The sequence below is a fragment of the Pongo pygmaeus genome, chromosome 20 (genome assembly GCF_028885625.2).
Source record: "Pongo pygmaeus isolate AG05252 chromosome 20, NHGRI_mPonPyg2-v2.0_pri, whole genome shotgun sequence".
NCBI lineage: Eukaryota > Metazoa > Chordata > Mammalia > Primates > Hominidae > Pongo > Pongo pygmaeus.
Genome location: NC_072393.2, coordinates 19,845,727 through 19,870,507, shown reverse-complemented (window position 1 = coordinate 19,870,507; position 24,781 = coordinate 19,845,727). Strand labels below are relative to the sequence as shown.

The 24,781-nt window shown below is 50.3% G+C and overlaps 1 protein-coding gene across 13 annotated transcripts in view; it reads right to left on the bottom strand.

The window, feature by feature from the left end:
* Positions 1-24,781, bottom strand: part of GATAD2A (GATA zinc finger domain containing 2A) — a 121,537-nt gene that overhangs the window by 80,214 nt on the left and 16,542 nt on the right. For 3 of the 13 annotated variants that reach the window (XM_063658804.1, XM_063658802.1, XM_054465072.2), the window contains exon 1: positions 20,857-21,167. The exons of 7 other annotated variants lie outside the window; for them this stretch is intronic. The gene's annotated coding sequence lies outside the window, so the exon portion shown is untranslated. Of the gene's footprint in view, positions 1-20,856; positions 21,201-24,781 lie in introns of those variants that run through there. 3 more of the 13 variants (XM_054465075.1, XM_054465076.1, XM_054465069.2) reach the window with 2 other exon arrangements.

The following is a 24,781-nucleotide window of genomic DNA, read 5'->3' as shown; positions in this document are numbered from 1 at the left end:
CGGCGCCAAACAAAGCATGTTTCTGAAACTCTGCTCCCCAGCTCAGCCATGCCACTGACGTCCTTCACTACCAACTAGTCCTTCCCTCTGCTTCTCAAATAAGCTGCATAAAGAAAGCCCTGGAGGCCGGGCACAGTGGCTCACGCCTCTAATCCCAGCACTTTGGGAGGCTGAGGCGGGTGGATCGCTTGCGGCCAGAAGTTCGAGACCTGCCTGTGCAACATGGTGAAACCCCATCTCCATTAAAAATACAAAAAAAATTTGCCAGGGGTAGTGGTGCGTGCCTGTAGTCTCAGCTACTCGGGAGGCTGAGGCACAAGAATCACTGGAACCCAGGAGGCAGAGGTTGCAGTGAGCCAGGATCGCATCTCTGTATTCCAGCCTGGGCAACAGAGCAAGATTCTATCTCAAAAAAATAAAAATTAAATTAAAAAGCACTGGAAACACATGGAATGGTGAGATAACAGCAGCATCCACACATTATGCCATAGATGGACAAGTCTGCCGGCCTGATCCCAGCTCTTAGCTGCAGAAGAACTGTACCTCCCGGGGACTCTAGCCTTGTCTCACAGCCATAAGCCAAGGAATGCTTGTTGTGTGAATGGAGATGACTAGCTCATCTTGGGTACAAACTTTTCCTCTAAGTTTGTGGAATAGAAGCCAGAGACATCCCAAATCCACTCCCTGGAGCACCCAGGCTAGACACAGGGAGACTTATATGAACACACGGCTGGGTATGAGCCCTGAGCTCCCATCACATCTAACTCTAGACAAGGGAGACTCCAGACAACCCACCCATAGTGCCCCTACTAATTAACGTCATTAAAAAGAAAACCACTATGTCTGCAGGGGCCAGGTGCAGTGGCTCATGCCCGTAATCCCAGCACTTTGGGAGGCCGAGGTGGATGGATTGCTTGAGCTTACAAGTTCGAGACCAGCCTGGGCAACATAACAAAACCCCCTCCCTACAAAAAATACAAAAATTAGCCGGGCGTGGCGGAGCACCTGTAGTCCCAGCTACACTAGAGGCTGAGATGGGAAGATGCCTTAAGCCCAGGAGGTGGAGGATGCAGTGAGCAGACACTGAGCCACTGCAGTCCAGTCTGGCAACAGAGCCAGACCTTGTCTCAAAAAAAAAAAAAAAAAAAAAAAAAAGAAAAGAAAAAGAAAAAGAAAACCACTATGTCCCCTGTCAAGTTCTGAGCTCCAAGCCTGCCTATAATCCCTTGGGCCCATGGGAGTTGCTGCACTGGGGAGCTGTCTGCCAGGCCAGTGTGCGGCTGAGTCCACAGATGCTGGGTGAAAAACAAAATGCCCAGTGACCCAGCCTGAGGTACCCAACTGGAACAAGACAGCGGGCATTTCTTTGCCAATCATTTCAGATTCGAAATGTGCAAAGCATGCTAATTATGGCTTGGTCAAGTGCTCCTGAATAGAGTAAGGGGAAAGGGGGTAAAAGACTATCTGGGGCTCCCACCTCATTCACCTCTAAACAGGCCATCTCCTTTGCACATGCACCTGTGTGACCTGTGACCACAAAGCACAGAGTCCTCTTGGGATGACTCTAATAAAGGGGAGGGGAGGGAACAGCCGAATGGCCAGGACCAGTCAAAATAGAAAAATTTGGGAGGATCCCAAAAGGCTCCATCTGGCAGAAGACACTGCCTCCATCATAGGAGAATGCACACAGAAGGTTCTGATGACAGCCAGCCTTGTCCCCAACAAATTGCCACCCAAGTAGCCTCCCCACACTGCAATATTTCAACCAATTGTATTACCTTTATGGTCAGTGGCTGGGTTTTGTTCACTTCATGCCAAGAAATAAAACCTCCAGTTATTCTATTCTTATGGCAAGTTTTCTCAAGTTTGGGTGTTTTTTTTTTTTTTTAAATTGTTGCACAGGCTAGTCTCGAACTCCTGGCCTCAAGCAATCCTCCCACTTTGGCCTCCAAAAGGGCTGGGATTATAGGTGTCAATGACTGCACCACACCTTTTTTATTTTTTGTAGAAATGGGATCTCACTATGTTGCCCAGGATGGTCTCAAACTCCTAGCTTCAAGTAATCCTCCTGCCTCAGCCTCCCAAAGTGCTGGGATTACAGGCACAAGCCACCACATCCAGCTCAAGTTTGTTTTTCAAGCAGGAACAACACCTAACCTGTCATATGGGCAACCTCCTGAAAAGGTGAGGATGCTTCCTTCACCAATGCACAGCAGAGTCGCTGCCTGTGGCCCCAGACCCCAACCACAGGTGTGTCACAGGGTCAAAAGTAAAGCGCCAGGCCAGACATGATGGCTCATGCCTGTAATCCCAGCATTTTGGGAGGCCGAGGCAGGAGGATCACTTGAGGCCAGGAGTTCAAGACCAGCCTGAGCAACACAGAGACCCCCATCTCTACAAAAAATTTAAAAACTCAGTGGAGGCCACGCACAGTGTCTCACACCTGTAATCCCAGCACTTTGGGAGGCTGAGGGGGTCGGACCTCTTGATCTCAGGAGTTCAAGACCAGCCTGGGCAAAATAGCAAAACTCCATCTCTACAAAAAATACAAAAATTAGCTGGGCATGCTGGCTCATGCCTATGGTCACAGCTACTCAGGACGCTGAGGCAGGAGAATCACTTGAGCCTGGGAGGTGGAGGGTGCAGTGAGCCAAGATCACGCCACTGCACTCCAGCCTGGACGACAGAGCAAGACCCTGTATCAAAAACAACAACAAAAATTTACAAAGCCACGTGCAGTGGCTCATGCCTGTAATCCCAGCCCTTTGGGAGGCTGAGGTGGAAGAATCACTTGAGCCCAAGAGTTTAAGACCAGCCCTAGCAAAATAGTGAGACCCTGTTTCTATAAAAAATTTAAAAACTAGCTGGGTGTGGTGGTGCATACCTGTAGTCCCAAGTTACTCGGGAGGCTGAGGTGGAAGGATCACTTGAGCCCTGGAGTTTAATGTTACGGTGACCCATGATCATGCAACTACACTCCAGCCAGGAGGACAGAGCAAGACACTGTTTCTTAAAAGAAAAGAAGATAAAGGTAGTTTCTAGGATACCATAGGGTCCACCTAGATCCAAATCTAGAGTGGCTGGGGAACAACTGGCCAAGCAGCAAGGTCAGTGCTGTCCACCCGCAACCTTCCAGACACCTCCAAGTCCAGTTTAAGGCAAGTGGGAGGGCCTGGCAGACCTCAAGCCCCCACACTTCGCATTCATTCTGCCCACGCCATCCCCAACCCCCTCTACAACAAAGAATTCTAGAAATCCACCAAGCTTCCTTTGCTAGGAGGCAGAATTGGATTTCTCTGACCATCAGCTGCCAAATCAAACAGTCAATTCGGTAAATTCTCAGACTTGGCTGGAACCATCCACCAACCACGCCATGGCACCAATGGCCCTGGTTAAGGCCACGTGGTCAGCTCAGGGGGGCATTCAGCCCAGGACTCTCAGGGCCTTGCCCAAGAACCAGGCCAACAAGCTGGTTCTTAGTCCCAGAAGCTTCATCACTGCTGCAAACTGATGACGCACCACAGCCATCACAAAAATCATGTATGACTGAAATACTGCAAAGTATGAACGAAGAAACTATAACAATGGCAAAATCTATCAGCAAATCTCAGCCGCCACCGCATACGCCAATTAAGAGAGAAATGGGCCAAGTGTGGTGGCTCATGCCTGTAACCCCAGCACTTTGGGAGACAGACAGGAGGACTGCTTTGAGCCCAGGCGTTTGAGACCAGCCTAGGCAATACAGTGGGACCCTGTCTCTACAAAATATTTTCAAATTAGCTGGGCGTGGTGGTGCGCACCTGCAATCCCAGCCACTCGGGAGGTTGAGGTGGGAAGATCACTTGAGCCCAGGAAGTCAAGGCTCCAGTGAGCCATTTTTGTGCCACTGCACGCCAGCCTGGATGACAGAACGAAATCCTAACTCAAAAACAAACAAAAGGCCAGGCGTGGTGGCTCACGCCTGTAATCCCAGCACTTCGGGAGGCCGAGGCAGGCAGCTCACGAGTTCAGGAGATCGAGACCATCCTGGCTAAAACGGTGAAACCCTGTCTCACTAAAAATACAAAAATTTAGCCGGGCGTGGTGGTGGGCGCCTGTAGTCCCAGCTACTTGGGAGGCTGAGGCAGGAGAGTGGCGTGAACTCGGGAGGCGGAGCTTGCAGTGAGCCGAGATTGCACCACTGCACTCCAGCCTGGGTGACAGAGCCAGACTCCATCTCAAAAAAAAAAAAAAAAAAAGAATAGAGGAATGCAAGGCTGTACACATACTCCACACCTCCTCGACAATGTACAGTATCAGACAATAAAAGTATGATTGGAAGATGTAAGAACAGCAAGGGCTCCTCAGAGTGTTTCACAGAACTGTCAATTGTCCTCACCACTATCCCCAACCCTTACAGGATAAACTGAGGCCAAGACGGAGGAAGCAATGCCTCCCTGAAGTCTTAGATGTCACAGAAGGGACACTGAGGCTTGGGGAAAGGAGGTGCCAGGTGGACATGGGGCCCTGCCAGCTAGAAGGAGTTCTGCTCGTGTGGCCCAACAGCCAGCTTCTAGGGAGCAAGCAGAGAGAAAAACTGTGCTGGTGGAGGCTGGCACCTGGGGAACCCTGCTCCAAGAGAAGCCAGATAGCAAAGGCCAAACCGCCTGCCTCCTGCGGTGGGAAGCAAGCAATCCCAGAGCCTTGAAATACGCTTGCTGTTTCTGCCTCAAGTGGCGTTTTCCTTGCTGGGAAGAGGCTTCAGTATGAAAATGCTGATGTGTTATAAGGAACAATGTAAATTTCACTAGAATCACTGCGTAAAAATAAGAAGGTCTGGCTGGGTGCGGTGGCTCACGCCTGTAATCCCAGCACTTTGGGAGGCCAAGGAGGGCAGATCACCTGAAGTCAGGAGTTCGAAACCAGCCTAGCCAACATGGTGAAACCCCATCTTTACTAAAAATACAAAAATTAGCTGGGCATGATGGTGGGCGCCTGTAATCCCAGCTACGTGGGAGGCTGGGGCAGGAGAATTGCTTGAACCCAGGAGGTGGAGGTTGCAGTGAGCCAAGATTGCGCCACTGCACACTCCCAGACTCGGCAACAGAGTGAGACTCTGTCTCAAAAAGAAAAAAAAAGAGAGAAGGTCTGAAGAAATCTGTCAGACTACATAGCCTTAGGCTAGGTCCTCAACAGACTTCACCTGCGTCACCCCCAGAGTAAGACAGGGCCCCACAAGAGGCTGAACTCTGCCACACAGGGCCCATGTCCAACACAGACTAGGATGTCTTTCTTCCCTTGCACACAGTAGAGTGGCTGCACACATCAGGCTTCACATCAGCAGGCAGGCAAACAAACACAGGGCCGGCACACACACCACCCTCCACAATTCTAAGCCATTGGTCCTTGAGAACCCAGCCATCCAACCCAGAGAAGCGCACTGCTCTCAGTGTGGTCAGGGTCCCAAGTCAACCACAAAGTGTCACTGAAGCACAGTGCTGCCTAGACAACCCAACCTACATGCAAGACATGCCCTGGGAAACTGATATGGACAGGCAAAGGGACAGTACAGGCCAGAAGGGGCGAGGAGGGGCACGGCCATAGGGGCAGGGGCGTTAGTTCACTCATCCATTCAACTGGCTTTCACTGGGCCAGCCTTCTCTTCCTCCAAGGAGGCCTGCTGCCCTCACCTCCCTGGCCCTCCCTCCTTCTATCTCAAGCCACCTCAAGCAGATCCAGACCCTACCTAACCCCATGCCAGCACTAACATGCAGCCCAGCCAGGCCCTGCTTGTCTCTGTCCCCAGAATGGGGCTGCTCGTGCATCCTCACAGTCCAGGCCTCCCCCATTGTCCGTCGGGCATTGCTGGGGCACGACGGGGAGGACCTGACCCTCAACTGAGAAAGTTACCGCCAGGCACCTGGATTCAAACTGCTAGAGAAAAGCGCACTTCTGAAAACTCTGGAGACACCAAGAGAATCATCTCTAATATGTTGACAAGAGGTTTTGTTACTGAAAGAGGAAACAGTGGCTAACAATTACTGAATTCTTTATTTGGTGCCAGGCGATGTGCCAACACGTTACATGCCTGATTTCATTTAATCCTCATAACCACAGAACGAGATACTGTCATCATACCCACACTCATACGAGGGACTGTCATCATACCCACACTCATACGAGGGACTGTCATCGTACCCACACTTCACACGATGGAACCCACACCGTTATCAGCACTTCACGCAAGGGACTACCGCCGATATCCACACCTGACAGAGGAGAAAACCGAGGTTAAAAAAAGTCAAGATGGGGCTGGTCGCGGTGGCTCACGCCTGTAATCCCAGCACTTTCGGAGTCCAAGGCGGGTGGATCACAAGGTCAGGAGATCGAGACCAGCCTGGCTAACACGGTGAAACCCTGTCTCTACTAAAAATACCAAAAAAAAAAAAAAAATTAGCCAGGCGTGGTGGCGGGCGCCTGTAGTCCCAGCTACTTGGGAGGCTGAGGCAGGAGAATGGTGGGAACCTGGGAGGCAGAGCTTGCAGTGAGCCGAGATCGCGCCACTGCACTCCAGCCTGGGCGACAGAGCGAGAACCCGTCTCAAAAAAAAAAAAGTCAAGATGGGCTGGGCGCGACGGCTCTCGCCTGTAATCCCAGCACTTTGGGAGGCCGAGGCAGGCGGATCACCTGAGGTCAGGAGTTCGAGACCAGCCTGGGCAACATGGTGAAACCCCGTCTCTACTTAAAAAAAAAAAAACAAAACACTAGCTGGATATAGTGGTGCGCGCCTATAATCCCAGCTACTCAGGGGGCTGAGACAGGAGAATCGCTTGAACCTGGGAAGCAGAGGTTGCAGTGAGCTGAGATCGCACCACTGCACTCCAGCCTGGGTGACAGAGTGAGACTCCGTCTCAAAAGTCAAGATGGTTGCCCAAGGTCACACAGTTAATAAGTCAGATGGCAATCCAGACCCAGGTCAGCCACCTCCTAGGCCCAGGCTCAAACCTGAACCACTGTACCATTGAGAACAATCTGACTGAGACAGTCCTAGGACTAGATCCTTCCCAAGGCTCTGGGAAAACTTCCTCTACCAAAGATGTAGGTAGGCATCATCCAGGGCGGTGACTTACACCTGTCTCAGCACTTTGGGAGGCCAAGGCAGGCGGATCACTTGAGGTCAGGAGTTCGAGACCAGCCTGGCCAACATGGCAAAACCCCATCTCTACTAAAATACAAAAATTAGCTGGGCGTGGTGGCTCGTGCCTGTAATCCCAGCTATTCGAGCAGCTGAGGCACAACAATCACCTGAACCTGGGAGGTGGAGGCTGCAGTGAACTGAGATTGCACCACTGCACTCCAGCCTGGGTGACAGAACAAGACTCCATCTTAAAAAAAAAAAAAAAAAAAAAAGATGTAGAGATCAGTATAGACCCAGGATTCCTCTATTCCTCTAAGTGCATGTTAACTTAACCCTCTACTGAACTGCTAGAAACTCCCAGGACTGAGCACAGCTGTAAAAGGCATGGAAACCCTCAGAGTTCCATGGGCACGAACAGCCACCTGGCCTCTGAGTCCCTGCCTGCCAGTGTACGAGATGCAGGAAGGAGCTGGAAGGATTGACAAATACTATCCAGCCTGGGTCATAAACCAGGACCAATTCTCATTTTCATTTTCATTGAGACACACGTGCATGCCAACTACATGCTTAGGGCACCACAGGAGCAAGCCAGGGTCCCTCGACAGGGAGTGTGTGCAGACATCCCTTCCTCCTTTCACTGAGTGCTCACACATGTGAGGCAATGAGCAGAGGAATGAGCAGAGCAGGCACAGACCAGAGGGAGGGGACAGGTTCCCTGGCCACTGAATTCAAGGATGGTGGAGGGTACAGGCCCTGAGAGACAGCCCAGGCCCAGCTAGGAGGCCTTTTGGAGTGGGCAGTAGCCAGTGTACATCCCAGCCCACTCCCACCTAACTCATCTGATACTTCACTCCCACCCCAAAATGACCCTGTTTGGGTCTTGGTGATTACAAGACAGATACCAAGTCATTTTTACCCAAGTGGCAAATCCCCAAGGCTCTTTTCCTTCCGGCGACCACAACCCCTCCCCACTCTCAAAACCAGTGTCACAGCGGGACACCCACCTGTCTTCTCCCCTGAACTCTGCCAAAAGAGCTAGAATCTGAAAACATTTGAGCAATGCATGAAACAAGGAAACTTCCTAAAACCAGCAAGCAGCAGCTGTTAGAATAATTCATGTGGTTGTTTCAGAGACGTGTCTTAATCGCTCTGGGTCTTTCTGGAAAAGTGTCCAAAACCTCAAGCTGGAAAATCCTCAGAAATCTAGAAAATGTGGGTTCCCAACCAGCTCCCAGGGCTCTGGGTTCACACTGAGCCTCTTCCTGATACCTCCAACTGCTAGAAAGATCTTTCTCAGGCTAAGTCAAGTCTGTGTTCCTCGAACTTCCATCCATCTGCTGCTATTTCATTCATAGGAACAGAGCAGAACAAACTTTTCCAATGTATGGAGATGGTCCCTCGGATATTTCATTCTTTCAACTATTACTTGTCACACTTTCACCTAACACAAAGCACTACAGTTTGAAGAAAGGGACACACAAGGACGGATCAAATTCTACACCTGCTCCTGGAGCTGGCCAGTCAGATGGGGTCAGAGAGCCATGCTCTCTTCATTCATGAAGGTCCTGATGGTCACATGGGACCTCCACACCTTACCCACTGCATCCTCGGCCATCACAGCTGACAATGACTGCCCAGGGCCAATACCCAGCTGTTCCAGAGCATCCTCCAGGACCTAGCTCACTACCCCTAAAACCAAAGACCCAAAATCTGAGGGCCTATGTCACCCTCCAGTCCTCATTCAGCTGCCACCGCTATGACACCTCTCCTGCCCGCCCTTTCTCTGAGTGCCCCAGACGTCTGCATCATGACACCCTGCCCTGTTTCCCCCATGAGGCTCTAAGACCCCGGAGGGCAGGAATCTCCCTCACAACCAGACACCCCTGGGGCTCAGCACTGGTCGAGCAGGGAAGGCACTCCAACAGTTGTCAAACAGATGAACTGTCCTCAGCCCTTGGTATCCAGTTAATCCCCACCCAATCTTCCTGCAGTGTCTCTGGCACCTGTCCCTGCTTTTTATTCCGTCAGGCAAATCCAAGGCCATTAGCTCATGCCTGCCTTTTATCAATGGCCTTTCTTCTGCCCAATTCAAGTCGATACTGTCATGCTCAGAAACCTCTGAGGGCTCTCCATATTTTGAGAGTGAAGTATGAACAGTTTCCTGTTTCAGGACATCAACAATAATCACAACAACCTGTGCTTTCGCCCTTAGTTCCCAGTATGACTTTCCATAAATCCTGAGGTCCAGGAGGGTGAATGGCCAACTCCACCTCCCGCCCCCAACACTCCTCTAGTGCAGCGTGCAGAGGAACCCCTTCTCCACAGGAGCTGTGGATACCCTGAGACTGAGAGAGCCAAGAAAAATCATCTCTCTTCTCAGAATGGGGGGGTGGTAATCAGATGCCTCACCTTTTTCAGCTTCTGCCATGTAGTAAGAATTCTAAGTGTGCAAGACATTGGAGTAAGATGAGGCTATTCTCAGCTTAAGGAGCTGGTCAAGGGCAGGGGCCACTTACCCACAAGGACGTCTGCACCCCTGTCACTCATCCCAGCCCACCAACTAAGAAGCTCTGCTTAGAGAATCCTACAGGCAGCAACACATCTCCTGCACCGGTCACTTCACTGTATGGTGATGCAAAGCTCAGCTGTATTTCATTCCACAGGGTACCTGCAGAAGCAGCTTAAGCTCTAAAATGTCAACGAATTGACTTTAAGAAATAAGTTTTAGGCTGGGCACGGTGGCTCACACCTGTAATCCCAGCACTTTGGGAGGCCGAGGCAGGCAGATTACCGGAGGTCAGAAGTTCAAGACCCGCCTGGACAACATGGTGAAACCCTGTCTCTACTAAAAATACAAAAATTAGCCAGGCATGGTGGTGCATGCCTGTAATCCCAGCTACTTGGGAGGTTGAGGCAGGAGAATTGCTTGGACCCTGGAGACAAGGTTGCAGTGAGCCGAGATAGAGTCATTGCACTCTGGCCTGGGCAACAAGAATGAAATTCCGCCTCAAAACAAAAAAAAAGTTTAAAAAAAAAAAACAACCAAGAGTAGTTCACAAACTCAGAAGACTGGCTAAACAGCTCAAAACTACTCCAATTTTTCCAAGCAATTTAAGTATCCTTTTCCCTAATGCAATAAACCAAGGCAACAGAGTAGAGAAGCTCCCTTCATCTTAAACTTCATAGAAGGTGGGTATAAGATTCTGAGCTGCTCACTCAATGCTGAGCTCCTTCCCCAGGTAGCCACTGTCCACTGCTGCTGCCTTTTGCAAGAGGGTCACCTGATCTCTTCTCTGGAAAGTAAGAGTAACCCCTTCTGTATTTCCCAAGGGAGTGAGCAAGCCTGCCTGGTGCCAGCAATAGGAAAGGCCTTCAGTCCAGTCCTGAGCCAAGATCCTGGGGCCTTCTGGAACCTGCCACCACCCCCACCCCAAATCATCTCTCATCTGAACAAAACATGTTCAATTCCCTTAACCAGGTCTCATCCAGCATCCTTGGCAGTGTTAAGGCCCTCACTCTCGCCCAGGACTAACTCAGTCAACCACTGAAGCCCAGTGCAGGACCTGATATTTAGTTGGCTCCTCCCATTTCCATGTGCTCCTTTTTTGTATCTTTAAATGGTCACCCACATATCACTTGAAGGATGTCTACAAATTAAGTGCAATTACATCTTATAATACATGGGGACCTGTAATGCTAGTGCTTTAGGAGACTAAGGTGGGAGGATGGCTTAAGTCCAGGAGGTCGAGGCTATAGTGATTGTGATCACGAGCTTCTGCACTCTAGCCTGAGTAACAGAGCAAGACCATGTCTCTTGGGGGGGAAAAAAAAACATACAGGGAAAAGTAGTTTTATGCTCTTAAAATGTAAAGTCGGCCGGGCGTGGTGGCTCATGCCTGTAATCCCAACTTTGGGAGGCCAAGGCGGGCGGATCACGAGGTCAAGAGATTGAGACCATCCTGGCCAACATGGTGAAACCCTGTCTCTACCAAAAATACAAAAATTAGCTAGGTGTGGTGGCGCGTGCCTATAGTCCCAGCTACTTGGGAGGCTGAGGCAGGAGAATTGCTTGAACTGAGGAGGCAGAGGTTGCAGTGAGTCAAGAACATGCCACTGCACTCCAGCCTGGTGACAAAGTGAGACTGTGTCTCAAAAAAAAAAAAAAAAAAAAAATTAGCCAGGCATGGTGGCTCACGCCTGTAATCACAGCTACTTGGGAGGCTGGGGCAGGAGAATCACTTGAATCTGGGAAGGGAAGGTTACAGTGAGCCAAGATTGTGCCACTGCATTCCAGCCTGGGCAACAGAGTGAGACTCCGTCTCCAAAAAAAAAAAAAAGGCTGGGCGTGGTGGCTCATGTCTGTAATCCCAGCACTTTGGGAGGCCAAAGCAGGCAGATCACCTGAAGTCGCGAGTTCGAGACCAGCCTGACCAACATGGAGAAAAACTGTCTCTACTAAAAATACAAAATTAGCCAGGTATGGTGACATGTGCCTGTAATCCCAGCTACTCGGGAAGCTGAGGCAGGAGAATCGTTTGAACCCAGGAGACGGAGGTTGCAGAGAGCTGAGATCATGCCATCGCACTCTAGCCTGGGCAACAAGAGCAAACTCCGTCTAAAAAAAAAAAAAAAAAAAAAGTAAAGACATCACCTACTCAACACTACCACAGTTATTCAGGTTTTTTTTTGGGGGCGGGGGGCGGGGGCAGGTCTCACTATGTTGTCCAGGCCAATCTCAAACTCCTGGCCTCAAGCAATCCTCCCACCTCAGCCTCCCAAACAGCTAAGGTTACCTGAGCCACTGCACTTGGCCACTGTAGTTTTTTTAAGGCAGCCCTGAGAAACCAGAGGCAGCCTTAAGTTCTCCCTCCCCATGTCCTGTCCCATCCTCACCCTACAGACACCCAAAATGACCTCAGGACTCAAAAAAACAAAAAAAAAAGGCAGGGCGTGGTGGCTCACACCTGTAATCCTAGCACTTTGGGAGGCCAAGGTGGGCAAATCACTTGAAACCAGGAGTTCAAGACCAGCTTGGCCAACATGGTAAAACCCAATCCCTAAAAAAAAAAAATACAAAAATGAGCTGGGCATGGTGGTGTGCGCCTGTAATCCCAGCTACTTGGGAGGATGAGGCACAAGAATCGCTTGAACCCTGATGCAGAGGTTGCAGTGAGCTGAGATTGCGCCACTGCCCTCCAGACTGGACAATGGAGCAAGACTCTGTTTCAAAAAAAAAAAAAAAAAGACAAGGCCCTGAGGAAGGAAACTGACCAATGGACCTACATAAATAAAGTAAGAAGTAAGCTAAAACAAAATTCACCAAGCCACAAAGACATCAGTAAGAACAACAGAGATCAGAAAGTCTAATTCCAGGAGAAAACAGGGATATATCCTCATTCCTTCTGCAAGTCAACCTTGAGCAGGCCACTCCTCCTCCGCTTGAGCCTCAGTTTCCTGTTTGTGCCCAGTGTTGGGTTCAGCAGAGCACAGTACACAAAAGAAAGTCCTAGGTAGAATCCTCAGTTTGTCTGCTACCCAACTACCAAAAATAGTTCTATTTCTAATCCTACAACCTGACAGATACAAACTAACAATAAGACTGCAATTACATTGGAACCTACACTCAGTATATGTTAATATACTTGCCCAAGAAAACTTCAAAAGCAGACCAGGCAACTCCTACCACCGACACCTGAGGCTCCCACCCCCTCCCCAGACTTCAGCATCAGGAAATATTGCTTGTACAGTCAGAAAAGAGACAACAAAAAGACTCAACACTAAAAACTTGACCAAAAGTTTGAGGAAGGGAGGCAGGAGACAGATGGCCCACATACAAACTACCGAGGTCAGTTCATCAAACAAACGTATTAATAAAAACATCAAACACGGCCGGGCACGTTGGTTTACACCTGTAATCCCAGTACTTTGGGAGGCCAAGGTGGGTGGATCATCTGAGGTCAGGAGTTCGAGACCAGCCTGACCAACATGACGAAACCCCGTCTCTACTAAAAATACAAAAATTAGCCAGGCATGGTTGTGGGTGCCTGTAATCCTAACTACTCGGGAGGCTGAGGCAGGCGAATCGCTTGAACCCAGGAGGCGGAGGTTGCAGTGAGCCGAGATTGCACCATTGCACTCCAGCCTGGGCGACAGAGTGAGACTCCATCTCAAAAAAACAAAAACAAAAACAACAAACACACCAGCAAACTCTCCCTGGATTAGAGTGGCTATGAGAGAATCCTAGGAAAGGAGCTGACTACAGAATCTTCTGAAAGAACCACCACTGAAGGGGGTGGGCATGAACCCTCGGCAAACCCAGGGACACTACATGAGACGACAGAAAACGAAGTTCAGGTGTTCCATCAATGATACGCAAGTCCTGAGAACAGCACAGGTCTCATGAGTGACTGAACCAATTCAATCGATGCCTTCAAACCAAGAATTCAGTTCACCACTCTCCTACTTTCTCCAGCCACACTGAGCAACAAGGAAAAATGTTCCTCAGCGGATGTGAATGAAGGTGGTAGCAGCAGTTTTCAAAACTTGCTGGCAGAGTGAGCCTGTGCTAACACACAAGAGAACTAAAAATCTGCTGTCACTATCACCAAAATCCACCAACTTGAAACCCCAGCAACAACAAGACAGATGCTCCTCAACTTACGATGGGTTTATTAGAATGCAGCCCCACTGGGAGTAGAAAATATCAAATGCATTTAACACATCCATTGGTCCCATTTTACAATTATTCGACTTAAAATTTCTCAACTTTACCATGGTACGAAAGGGATCCACGTTCAGGAGAAACTGTTATAAATCAAAAGGAGCTCCTCGACTTACAATGGGGTTACCGCTGATAAACCCAACATAAAGTTGAAAAATTTTAAGTCAATCCATCATAAACTGGAGGCCTACTTTACTGGCCTAAAACCTGCCCACCTCCAAGGTCAGGGCAAGCAGCGGTCTCTAAGGTAAGAATGTGTTGAGTATAGATTCACAGCCACTGACTCAAAGGTTAATAGCACAGAATGGCTGTGACTGGAGAAAATGTTAAGTTGGTATTATTTCTAGAGTTAGGGCCACAGGGTTTTTCACATCCCTTCCAGATAATCTGATCAGACCTTTTTTATCCCCCCCGAAGACAGAGTCTCACTCTGTCACCCAGGCTGGAGTGCAATGGCATGATCTCCTCTCACTGCAGCTTCAACCTCCAGGGCTCAGCCGATCCTCCCACCTCAGCCTCGCGAGTAGCAGGGCCTACACAGATGCGTGCCACCACACCTGGCTAATTTTTTTTTTTTTAAGAGATGGGGGATTGGCCGGGCGCAGTGGCTCACGCCTGTAATCCCAGCACTTTGGGAGGCCGAGGCAGGTGGATCGCAAGGTCAAGAAATCGAGACCATCCTGGCCAACATGGTGAAACCCCGTTTCTACTAAATGTACAAAAAATTAGCCGGGCATGGTAGCGGGCGCCTGTAGTCCCAGCTACTTGGGAGGCTGAGGCAGGAGAATGGCATGAACCCGGGAGGCGGAGCTTGCAGCGAGTTGAGATCGCGTCACTGCACTCCAGCTTGGGCGACAGAGCGAGACTCCGTCTCAAAAAAAAAATTTAAAAAAAAAAAAAGAGAGAAAAAAACGCGGCCTGAGACAGCCCACCAAAAAAAAAAAAAAGAGAGAGATGGGGGATTGCTATGTTGCCCAGGCTGGTCTCGAACTACTGGGCTCAAGCAATCAGCCTGCCTTAGGCTCCCAAAGTGCTACGATTACAGGCGGGAGCCGCTGCGCCCGGCCTTGACCTGACTCTTAGGCCTCCAAATTGTTAGCTTGCAGCGGGATTCTGTTATAAAGAAAACCAAGCTCCTCAATCTGAGTGTTACATTATATGTGATAACTGAGATGTGAGGTGTTCAAGAATCACTGTGTAGTTGACATCTGGGGGGAGAAAGCTTTTTGGCTCTGAGGTAAATGGAGAGGCAAAGGCTGGAATACCCCTGACTGCTTGCAGACACTTTCCACTTGTCCTCACAGCATCCTGTTAGGTCAAAGATGCTGTCTCCGCCAACATAAAAGAAAGCTGAGGCCAGGTGACCAGGTGACCCACCCAACGCTGAAGAGCGGTAAACTGCATATCGTCAGTGACAAAGCCAGGTCTGTCCAACTCCAAGCTGGTTGGAGAGCTGTCAGTCTGGAAGGCAAGTCCAGGAGGATGAGATTCACCCTGGCGCTCCCAGACGCCACTGCAAGTACCATCAAACCACCTACTTCCAGCCTCCACCCAGAGTCCACTCAGTGACAGGGACCCCTCTCAGTTCTCTAAGGAAGGCTCCCAGGACAGATCTGCCTGGCAAATGGCTTTCCATCTCACAGATGGAAGTCCAGATGCTGGCTTCCGCAAGCCCTGGGCCAGGAAAGAGGCTGCCTCCTGGCTTGGGGCACAACCAACCCAGGCATTCAGTATCATCAAGAAGGCCCCAAGGCAGGAGAAAAAATAGACAAAGTCTGAAATCAGAAAGGCTGGGGTGGGTCCCAGCCGCCGAATAATGAGCAAAGTGACTATGGCAAGTATCACCCCCTGTGGGGAACTTTGCCTTCTTCTCAGGAACGTGGAGAGAGGGGAATAGGCTGGGGCACAAAGCTGAGGCATGCACCCCAGTGTGGCTCCAAAGGGGGCATGCAGACAGTGACAGTTTGCCATGAGCGTGGTGTCGTCCCCTACAGAAGAGGTGGGGCAGTTGTTAATGCTTGTGAACTCTGGCTCATCTGTTACAGTCATAACAGTACTCACTGAACTCCAACGTGTGGAACACACAGGCGCTGGGGTCAATCATTTGCACTTGTTATCTCACTCCCAACACAGCCTTCCACAGGAGATAGTAAGTACCCCCTTGACAGAAATGGGAAACAGGGGTGATGTTCAAGAAGGTCCTTCGCTAGGAAGTGGCCGGGCAGAGCTCACACCAGGCTGTCTGAGGCAAACTCAGGGCTGTCCTGGATGCCACTAGAGGCAGGCTGCTCAGCAATAGGCACATGGCCACACTTGGCAAAAAGCAGGTGCCCCCTAGACTCAAAGTGGCCTCCTTGGCACAGGAGGAGCTGCTGTGCCACCATAATGCAGCAGTATTTTTAAAGTGTGTGCTTGAAGGCACCACCTTATTTAGGCTACGTTTCAAGGTTCAAACCAGAATATCTAGCTGGCAAGGCAGGCCAGGCAGCGCCAGGTCCTGAGACGGAACTGCAGGAGGAATAGCTGAGGGATTCTTCAACAAATCCTTCAAACAAGTGGAATTTCTCCCCAATCCTGTACCACATAGCCACACCCCTCCCCACAGGCATAGCTACTATCTTTGAGGCCAAGCAGCAGGAAAGCCCTGAAGCCTGGACCACTCCACCCACCACCCCCCATCCCCCACCCTCTGTCCCAAAAACTCCCAATTTGACTTGCTGGGAGCCCCCCTTTAGAGTACTGCTCATCTCCTGCCAGCAAATCCTATCTCAGAAGCTAGCCTCCAGCATCCTCAGAAATTGCAGGTCTTCAGCCCTTCCATATAAGGAACCCTAAAATCAGGAATCAGACAGAAAAGCAAGTTCCCTGACAAACTCACCTGTGAAGGTGCCTCTGGAGGCTCAGGAGAGACAAAGGGGGTACAGCGTACAGAGGAGCTGCAAGGGACCCTGGCAACTGTGCAAACCGGTGCAAACGTGTGACATTCTCACTGAGGGCCCCTCTCTCCCACACCTAGAGGGTTTCGTGGATTCCCAATCACTTCCTGAGGCTACCTGAAGGTGTTCTATTAGGGTAAATTCCTTTGTCTTCTAAAAGACTAACCTACATTTCCAACAGACAAAAAGAGGTCACAAATATAGTCTGGAAAGCACAAGGTGGGGGAGGGGCAAGAAGCCAACGCTCTGACACTCTCTTGACAAGAAAGTCCCAGACCCTGTTTGCGGGGATGCTGGGGAACCCATGCTCGAGCGGGATCTGTCCCCAGTGGTACCTTTGTTTCTGACAGTACGGGTCTCACTACTTCCACCTCGCTGCAACCACCAACCACTTCAAGATCCGTCTTTTTTTATCTCAACCTTCTTAATACACTGCCTTCCTAATTCCATTCAAAGACATACCTTTGCACAGTTAGCACTTAAGTCCTGTTAACCTGAAAGACCCACAGTCTGAGGCCAGACTGTGGAAAGTCACCTCCCGAAGCAGCTCAGATAACTCAAAAGCATCCATTCTAACAAACGACCACACTTAGCAGGCAGCATAGTTCTGTAAGCCTCAAACTATGACACTGCCAACTTGTTCTTCTGGTTCTGCCACACTTCCCAACCAGACAAGGGTTAGAAGGAAATCCCAGGGATGCTCTATTACCCCAGGACAGCTGCTCGAGAAGACTTCACCCACTCACCTATTTCATAATCTTCCTAGTTTTCTACAACCAGCATAAATTAACTCAATTATGGGGGGGAAGGTCTAGAGAAAATAGCCCTGCCTGTTCCATTTGATGGCACAGAAACACCCCGAGTCCAAGCAGGTAGTTCTCCAGACAAGCATCTGAGCTGCCCAGGCTTTGAGGTGTCAGTACATGCTAATGATGGTCCTTAACCAAATTCAATGGTAAGGGCCATTACATTTCTGTCTCTGTTGGGAACTGATATATCCAAGACTCTGCTGGTCATTCTTAATTTTCTCCCAAGAGAACAAACACCAAAAAAAAAGCCAACATTTCAAGAATGGCTTTACAACTTTCCCAGCCACATTCTTCAGAGGCATCCTTTAGTCATCTGCTAAGACCCAAAGAGGTCCCGGCTGTGAGCCTCACTGCACCAGCCCTTGCCTTATCCCCTTCAAGAGGGTCCCCCTACTTGTTCTCTGATCCCAGTAGGAGAAAGGCCCTTTCGGGCTCACCAGGTCACAGTGTCCTTCTCTCCTTGATCCCTGTAAGTTTCCCCATGTTTATGAGATTAATTACGACTCCTGGCCCACTAATCTCACTATAAACTCTACTGAGGAGGGATTCCTAGCAGTGTCGAAGGCACAGTATGCACTCTGATATTTGTTGAATATATCAATCTAGAAATCACTACTTGCAATGCCAGAAATTCAGAAAATAAATGATGCAAAACAAGTCAGAGGAGCTACTGAAGAGTTGAAAATTAGAGTATTTAAAACATGTTTCCTCATTAAAAACATACACACACACGCAAAATACAAAGACACTAAAAAGTTTCCTAAAAAAGAAAAACTATTGCTAATCCTAATGTAGAGACCTTTATTGACATTCTGGTACAAATCCTTCCAGGATTTTTTCCTACTGAAAGTAGCATTATATTTTTCCCTCACTATCAAAATATAAGATTATAGGATTTGCCAAATGATACTGCATTAATAGAGATGACTTGACATTTTAAAAAATGATGTCATCTGAGTGGAAATAACAATGCATCCGCCAGGCGTGGTGGCTCACGCCTGTAATCCCAGCACTTTGGGAGGCTGAGGTGGGCAGATCACGAGGTCAGGAGTTCAAGACCAGCCTGACCAGCACGGTGAAACCCCGTCTCTACTAAAAATACAAAACTTAGCCGGGCATGGTGCCACACACCTGTAGTCCCAACTACTTGGGAGGCTGAGACAGGAGAATTGCTTGAACCCGAGAGGTGGAAGTTGCAGTGAACCAAGATCGTGCCACTCCAGACTGGATGACAGAGCGAGACTCTGTCTCAAAAAAAAAAAAAAAAAAAAAGAAAAAAGAAACAAAACACACTGCCTCCAAATCTTCCCATTCTCTATAGCCCTTCCAAGATGAGAAGCAATCTTCATAAAAACCAGCTTCGGAATTTTATGAGACAAATAAGAAATGAAAGATGAAGGAGGGGAGGGAATAAGTGAAGACAGAGGATACAGAAAATCCCTTGCAAATTTCCCACATCCTATAAACTGTTTCCTCTAGAAAAGGGCCAACTTTTCTGAGTCCATAGCTGAAGAAGCGAATGCAAAGTAGCAACTAACTCTGTGGTTCAGTTCCTTAAAATCCAACTGGTAACGCTGCTCCACTAGAACAAAGCAGGGCTAGCATGGTGTCCCCATGTCACCAGATTATCCCCTACATCCGCAAACAGAGGTGCCCTGGAGCCTGGACAAGAAAATGGCCTTGTGTTTTAGAAGCGCGAGGGAAATGCTCGCTAGGGTTCGCAAACTGCAGCATTTGTGGGCTCTAGAGCACCAAGTACGGGCTGCCTGGCTCTGCCTCTCTGCTAAGAGGCCTTGAGCAAGCCGCCTGGCCTCCAGGAACCCCAATTTCCTCACCTGTAAAGCGCAGATAATACTCCCCTACTCCCCACGGGATTGTTATGGGCACTGAATATGTCTGTGCAGGGGAGCTTAGCACACAGTAGGCACTCAAACCCGAGGGCTAGTAAGAGCTATCAGCCTTCCACAGCTTGTGGTCAGGTCTGACAAACTACTGCTTAGCATATGTTAACAAACTGGTGCCAGCAAACATTATTTCATGTAATCTAGTTTAAAAGAAAACTTGTAACGACTACCAGAAGAGTAAGTCAGTCAACAGGACTACAGTCCAAGACTGAGACACCCGCACAGAGGACTGTCTGTCTCTCAGTTTCTGTGCTGCCACAGCCAGGAGGTGTCACTGTGTGAATGGGCACACAGAACCAGAGATGTAACCAGCACTATGTACTCCAAGAAAACTGAAAGAAGTAAACCGGTAGGAAGAGAGAAAATTAAAGGCTCAAGTGACTCACTCGGACTTTGATCTAAAGAATCCAAAGCTCTTAAGATAAGGATGAACTATACACCTAAAGACGTTCAATCAGACCTACAAAATTTTGCCCTGTGCAAAATTCTCAGGGCAGAAACACGCAACTAAGGGTTGTCATTCACTTCTTAAGGGAGGGGTCACCATTCATTTCTGGGTCCCAGTGTGCGCACAATCCAAGTGTCCGTCAGGCTCTCAGCCTGGGCCCTGCCCATAAGCCTTTCCTTGTTGAAGTGATCAATTCCGATTCTTGGCAATAATCCCTTTAAAAGGCCAGCTGCTGCTGTCTAGTCACTGATGCCGACCCACTCCAGGTGGGAAAAAAGAAATCAATGGAGCCACCGCCTAGATGGGGAGGCAAATTTAAAGTGTCGGGCCTTGCGAAAGGCCGGAGATCAGAGAGGGGGAAGGGTCCCGCGGCTCCTGGGGGTCAGGCAGGAAGGGCGCGAGCTGGGGGAGGGCCGGCCCTCCAGGCGTGGGCGCGCGGGGACTCTTATTCTGACACGGGATCCGCCGCCGCCGCCGCCGCCGCGGGGTTCAGCGTTGCTGCCCAACCCGCCCGGGACCCCCGCCCCTGAGCGGGACCCCCGCCCCGCGTGCCCACGTGCTGTCTTCCCGCCGCCTCCACCCGTCCCGACCGCTCGGAAGAGACGCCTCGCGGCCCAGCCCTTCCCCCGACCCCGCAGGAAGCGCAGGACGGAAACGGGGCGACGCCGCGACTTTCCGGGACCCCCGCCCCGCCCGGCCCCCACGTGCCCGGGCCGCCTCGGGGCGAGGAACTTTCCAGGGCAGCGCAAGAAGACGCTCCCAGAATACAAGGAGTAGAACTCGCTCGCTCTCACTTTTCCACGCTCATGTAGGGGTCCCTCACAGCCCCCCGAGGACCCGACCCTGCGCGGCCCGCGCCGCTCCAGTCTCAGCCGCGCGTCTCCGGCCCCCGCCCCCCGCCAAGTTTGGTCCAGAACTTACCGGGCCGCGGGTCGGCCGGGCCCTAGGGCAGCGCGCAGGTTAGGGGGGCTGCGGGTCCGGGGTCGCCCGCGGGTCCGGGCGGCGGAGGGGCCGGGGGCGCCGGGCCGCGCGCGCTCGTTCCGCCTGTGGGGCCGCCCGGGCCCGCGGCGCTTGCTCCGCCGGTCCGCCCGCCCGCCCGCGCCGCCGGCCAGATAATGCGCCCCTCGGCCGCACACATGGAGCCCGGCGCCGGCGTCACCGCCCGGGACATGCGCACCAGGTCAGCGCGCCCGGCCCGCGGCCCCCAAAACACCGGGGAGCTCTTAAAGGCGACGCCGCCCGCCCGCGCCCGGCTGGGCGGGGCGCGGCGACCGAGGGGCGGGGCCTGACGAGAAGAGAGGAGCTCGTGGGCGGGGCTCCGGGCGTAGAAGGCGGGCCCCTGGGTTGAGGGGGCGGGGCAGGCCGGTACCGCCCCGGAAGCACCGCCCCTCTCCGGCGCGCTCCCACGCGACACCTCGTTGGGCGCGCTGGTTTCCCACGCGGGCTCCGGCTGGCTCCCTCCCCGCCGAGTCCCAGCGCCCTCCGCAGGCCGAAGGGTCGTGGCCAACTCACCGGCGGCAGAGCCGGGCGGGCCGCACCCAAGGCTGACTCACGACGCGCTCACTGCTGACCTCGCGCCAGCTGAGCTGGGCGACCTCAAGCAACTCAGGGTTGCCTCTGAAACGCGGGTTAGAATGTCACCCCCGCGGGGTCGTCACGCGGAAGCTCTTCTCTGGGAACTTCGGCCCTGGTGTCTGTGGGGAGGGCGGGGTGTGGATCGGCTGAACGATCACTTCTCCAGTGCAGTGAACAGAGTTCTACAAAGAAAGCTCCAGACCCACCCACCTCAAGACGCTTGGGGACGACTGCTCTCCCTCTCCAGTTACCTCCCAATCTGCCCTCGTGCCTCAGGGAGAAGGTGAAACCCCCTCAAGAAAGCAAATCTGCACCTCTCCCTCTCCAGTGCCAAGGAGGAAACACAGGAGACAGATTGAAAGCCTGAAAGAGAATCGACTTTGGAGATGTTAAACTACATAAAGCGAAATACAATTTCAATAGAGAAAATATCAAGTTCATGGAAAATCTACCACAAGAAGGCTCTCAATACCAAAATCAGGTTCTGAGGAATCCTCAAAACCGCCTCTTTTCATGTTGTTTTAAAACAAACGATTCCTGATGAGACACATAGACTCCTGAAGAGTGGTGGTGACGTGCTTTATCGCGTACCCTAATACATCTATATGTACAACTGAAACAAAAGTTTCACCAAACATAAATTTACCACATGCAATGTACTGTTTTCTTTTTTCTTTTTTCTTTCTTTTTTTTTTTTTTGAGACGGAGTCTTGCTCTGTCGCCAGGCTGGAGTGGTGCAGTGGCGCTATCTCGGCTCACTGCAACCTCCACCTCCCAGGTTCACGGATTCCCCTGCCTCAGCCTCCCCAGTAGCTGGGATTAACAGGAGCGTTCCATCACGCCTGGCAAATTTTTTTTTGTATTTTAGTAGAGACGGGGTTTCACCATCTTGGCCAGGATGGTCTCCATCTCCTTAAGTCGTGATCCGTTCGCATCGGCCTCCCAAAGTGCTGGGATTACAGGCGTAAGCCACTGCACCCAGCCTGTACTGTTATTTTCTATTCTACTTCATTTGAAAAGAAAATCAATGTAACGCCCAACAATAATTGGGTCTCAACCGCAAACCTGAAAAACACTTCATGTAGCTTCATGTAGAACAAATTTTACAAAATTGTTTTTCTAAAAAGAAAAAAAAAATTGTTTTTCTGCTGGATGTCCCCTTAAACAGAGTTCAAAAAAGCTCCTAATTCTGTGTTGAGTTCTACATACAATTGTCAATTTTGTAGTTTATTCCACCCCATCACCTCCCACCTCCCCACACACACCGCCCTGCCCCCCAAAATCTTCCCACTACTTAATGCAACATCTGGCACAACCTCCCCTAGGCCAAAAGAGAATTCAACCTAAAAATGATACAAAATACAAACTGTTGACTCCCAATCACTTTCCCTGACCCAGTTATGTCACTAATTTGCTTTGCTTTGCTACAAAGAAATTCAAATGTTCAAATTCAGAAACCAAACAAACAAAACAGTCTTATTCTCAAACAGGTGACTCCCTACAGGAATTCAGAGAGCTCCCTGATCGCAAGCGCAAGGTTGGTTTAGGGCAACTATCCGGGTTTTTCCCCCTAACATGGTGGCTGTATATTTTAAGAACTGCTTCATGCTACGATGATTAATCAGATGATGTATATTAAAGCCATACAAGCAAATTATTACCTCACTGCTCCTCACCTGGGTCTTGATTAATGTCAATTTCATTAACTACAAACAGAGCAATGTGTGGTCAGGTGGGAGACCTGAGACTTGAGACGGATATACAGATTCCAGAGTTTGAGCTGGCAAGCCCTGTGAGTCACCAGGGTGACAACCACCCTTTTTTTTTTTTTTAAGAGGGAGGCAACAACTGCAACATATTAATGACACACCCCTGTGGACTGAGGGGTGCACTGGTGACAGGGCCTGCTCCAGAGGGCAGTGCCAACTTCTCAGCCAGGAAAGTCGGACGGGGAGTAGGAGGGGTGCGGGGTATGTAGGTGGGGTGAAATAGCTACAGGGTTTATTTCTGTCTGTCATAGGAAGAGAGGGCCAGGTGGGTAGATGGTAAGTGACAGTGAATCCAGACCTGCTTGGGATCCCATAGGCTCAGGTTGGGTGAATGCTGAGGCTGTTTGGATTAAAGATCTTTTAGCCTCAGTGCCCAGCGCTGGACTAAACAGCAAACAGTTCAGCTGGGTGATTATGAAATATGATGCAATCACCTTCAGATGCCATACTAAAGCTGAAGAAACTCTAAGAAACAACTAGGGCTAGAACCATGTTTTCTAAAAGTTTTCTCTCTGCTCTGAAAACAAGATAGTCAATACTTAGTGCTGGCAGGGCACAGTGGCTCACGTCTGTAATCCCAGAACCTTGGGAGGTCAAGGTGTGTGGATCACCTGAGGTCAGGAGTTCCAGACCATCGTGGTCAACATGGTGAAACCTCGTCTCTACTAAAAATACAAAAATTAGCCAGACGTGGTGGTGCACGCCTGTAATCCCAGCTACTGAGAAGACTGAGGCAGGAGAATCGCTGAACCCAAGAGGCGGAGGTTGCAGTGAGCCAAGATCGCGCTATTACGCTACAGCCTGGCCGACAGAGCCAGGCTCCATCTCAAAAAAAAAAAAAAAAAAAAAAACCTTAGTGATAGCAGTTGTTAATTAATACTGTACTTTTTTTTTTTTTTTTTTTAATGAGACAGAGTCTTGCTCTGTCACCAGGCTGGAGTGTAGTGGCGCTATCTCGGCTCACTGCAACCTCCACCTCCCAGGCTCAAGAGATTCTCCTGTCTCAGCCTCTCAAGTAGCTGGGACTACAGGCATGCGCCACCATGCCCAGCTAATTTTTTTGTATTTTTAGTAGAGATAAGGTTTCACCATGTTGGCCAGGATGGTCTCGATCTCTTGACCTCATGATCCGCCTGCCTTGGCCTCCCAAAGTGCTGGGATTACAGGCGTGAGCCACTGTGCCCGGCCCAATACTGTACTTTCAAAACACCTGTTATTTAGTTAAAATTTTCTTCCAGACAGGGCACAGTGGCTCATACCTGTAATCCCAGCACTTTGGGAGGCCAAGGTGAGAGGATTGCTTGAGGCCAGGAGTTTGAAACCAGCCGGGTCAACATGGTAAGACCCCATCTCTATAAAAAAGAAAAAATTAGCCCAGCATGGTGGCACATGCCTGTAGCCCCAGCTACTCAGGAGGCTGGGGCAGAAGGATCACTCAAGCCCAGGAGTTTGAGGCTGCAGTGAACCATGATTGTGCCACTGCACTCTAGCCTAGGTGACAG